Consider the following 3,190-nt stretch of genomic DNA (forward strand, 5'->3'; position numbering starts at 1 on the left):
GCTCTAACATTTTGGTCTGCATCCTGGCATTGACCTCCCCCCTTGCCTTTGACACTGTTCTTTTCATATATTTTAAATCTCAAAGAATATATATATTTTTAAATATATATTTTTCATTTTTTAATATATTGTATTGATTTTTTACAGAGAGGAAGGGAGAGGGATAGAGAGCTAGAAACATCGACGAGAGAGAAACATCGATCAGCTGCCTCCTGCACACTCCCCACTGGGGATGTGCCCGCATCCAAGGTACATGCCCTTGACCAGAATCGAACCTGGGACCCTTCAGTCTGCAGGCTGACGCTCTTTCCACTGAGCCAAACCGGTCAGGGCTAAAATATATTTTTTTATTGATTTCAGAGAGGAAGGCAGAGGGAGAGAGAGAGAGAGAGACATCAATGATGAGAGAGAATCATTGATTGACTTCCTCCTGCAACCCTTCACTGGGGATCAAGCCCACAACCCAGGGATGTGCTCTGACCAGGAATGGAACTGTGACCTCCTGGTTCATAGGTCAACACTCAACCACTGAGTCATACCAGCCGGGCTGTTCTGTCCATCTTGAATAGTCATTTTCAGTGAGAGTCTGATATACCCTCATGGCCAGAATCAGAAGTCTCCAGAAGTTATTCTTGACTCCTCCCATCCCCTCACATCCGCAACACCAAATAACCAACACATTTTATCATCTTCCAGGTTGTATATATCTCCCATTTGCCTGGTACCGTCTCCACGGACCCCACCCTAGCCACCATCATCTCTGTGAAGGCTGTGGGTACCCCACCCTGCCTCGCCCTCCAGCCTCCTCTCCTGCCTCAGTTCTGTCAACACAGCAGGGTCACTCTGCAGAATCCAGATGGGGAGCTCTGCTGTGGTTCACCCTCATCCAGACAGATCTGTGCCCAGGCAAGCCAGAAGGAAGCCAAACCGAACCTGTGTCCCTTAGTTCCTGTCTCAGTCCATTTTTTGAACCACAGTCGTGGTGTGTGTGTGTGTGTGTGTGTGTGTGTGTGTGTTTGTGTGTGTGTGTGTTTTCCTAAAAATCTCCAAGAACCATGCCTGTGGTCTCCAGGCCACCAGTTGCTGTAGCAACCTGAGTAAGCACTGGTGAAAGGAAGCTTGCTTCACAGGGGCAGGCAGGCGGCAGAAGGGTCGAGAAGGGAGCACCGTAAGTGGGGGCTGCGTGTTAAGGAGTCTCCCAGGGACAGGAGATGCAGAGAAATGATGCCGAGCCAGTGAGAAACTGGAAGCGGGGGCCCACTTGTCCTACGCCTTCATTTTTCTATCATCTCAGCAGATTGCAGATGTGACATCAGAAACCCTCCCGCCCCGTTGTTTTCTCTGGATGAGAATGAAAGCAGGTGAAGCGGGACTGGAGACCGCCCTCTGGGGTTGGCTTTTCTGCTGAGTCACTGCCTTAATGGCCACCCCAGATACCCGACTCCCCCTCTCTTAGCCGGTTTCTACGGCAACCGGTGAGCGGGCTGGAGTGAGGCCAACCTGGGATCACAGGGACTCCCATTCCTGGCCACCAAGTGGCCATATTTGTTTTTCTAGCCAGAACGTTGCTTTACAGTCCGATTTTGAAAAAAAAACAAACAACCTTTTTCTTTTCCAACTACCTGATCGTTACAGAGAAATCCAAACAGTGTGCAGGGCAGTGTACAGAGGAAGAAAAACCTTGGTCCACCCTCCCAGCCTGAACTCGCCTCCCCACAGCGGCTTCCAGTTCACTTCCCATGACCCAGACCCCTGTTCGCCTGCCTGCGCCTTGCGGCCGGCCTAGCACCCAACACAGAGGCTGCTCCTAGCACAGATGAGCCACACTTCCCTTCTGCAAAGCTGCAGAACAGACACTGTATGACACTATATTCTCAAGTTCCTCCACTGGTCCTCTGTGCAGGGTCAGTTAGATTATTTCCAGTTTTCCTGTTTGTGCTTTTGCCATCATAAACAATCCTGCAGCCCGGCCTGCGTGGCTCAGCGGTTGAGCATCAACCTATGAACCAGGAGGTCACGGTTCGATTCCCAGTCAGGACACATGCCTGGGTTGTGGGCTCGATCCCCCAGTGTGGGGCGTGCAGGAGGCAGCCGATCCATGATTCTCTCTCATCATGAATGTTTCTGTCTCTCCCTCCCTCTTCCTTCCTCTCTGACATCAATAAAAATATATTTAAAAATAAAATAAAAATAAACAACCCTGCATCCTTGCACGTGCATTTTTGCACATGGAAGCAAGGGTATCTTTAAGCGAAACCCCTGTTGGAACTGGATGGCTAGGACATTTTGATAAATGAAAAACTAAAGTAGCCTCCAGGACAATGAGCAGCGGCAAAAGTTTCGCTTTTGCAAATGTAATCAGCGAAAAAGCACATCTCGCTTTTTATTGCCATTTTTTTCCATCTGAGTGAGATTAGATATTCCTTTATTGTCTTCACGGGCCTTTTGTTTCTTTTTGTGTGAGCTCTCAAGTCATATTTGTGGTCAGATTTCCACTGGGTTGTGGGTTTCTTTCTTATGGGTGAGGAGAGTTCTTTCCAAATTCAGGAGGGAGGGTAACCCTTGGTCTCTCTGTATGTGTTATAGATATTCTCTGCTGGTTTTTGACGTATCTTTGACATCGTTCATGCAAAAATGTACTCATCTTTTACTCTATGGCGTCTGACTTGCAATATCAGGCTTAAAAAGGGTTTCCCCATTTCGCAATCATTTTTAAGAGCTAGTCCTATTTTCTTCGGTTATGAGTTTATATCTTTTTTTAAAAATATACATATTTCTATTGATTTCAGAGAGGAAGGGAGAGGGAGAGAGAGATAGAAACATCAGTGATGAGAGAGAATCATCGATCGGCTGCCTCCTGCAAGCCCCCCACCGGGGATCAAGCCCACAACCCAGGCATGTGCCCCCGACCGGAATCGGACCTGGGACCCTTCAGTCCGCAGGCTGACACTCTATCCACTGAGCCAAACCAGCCAGGGCCACCTTTTCTTTTTTCTCTTTTGATATTGATACTTTTGTTCTTGGAGGTTTTTTCTCTGCTTTGGGGCAAACAATGGCAGGCAGATAATTGCTAATTGCAAGTGGGCTTCTGCCTGGTCTGTCGTCTTCTGGTCGCGAACTTAGCAATGTGAGTCAGCAGCCAGAAGGAGAGGCGGGTGGACAAAGGGCAGGTGGGGTGGGCACGCTGCCC

The sequence above is a fragment of the Myotis davidii genome, unplaced genomic scaffold (genome assembly GCF_000327345.1).
Source record: "Myotis davidii unplaced genomic scaffold, ASM32734v1 scaffold462, whole genome shotgun sequence".
In the NCBI taxonomy this organism is placed as follows: Eukaryota; Metazoa; Chordata; class Mammalia; order Chiroptera; family Vespertilionidae; genus Myotis; species Myotis davidii.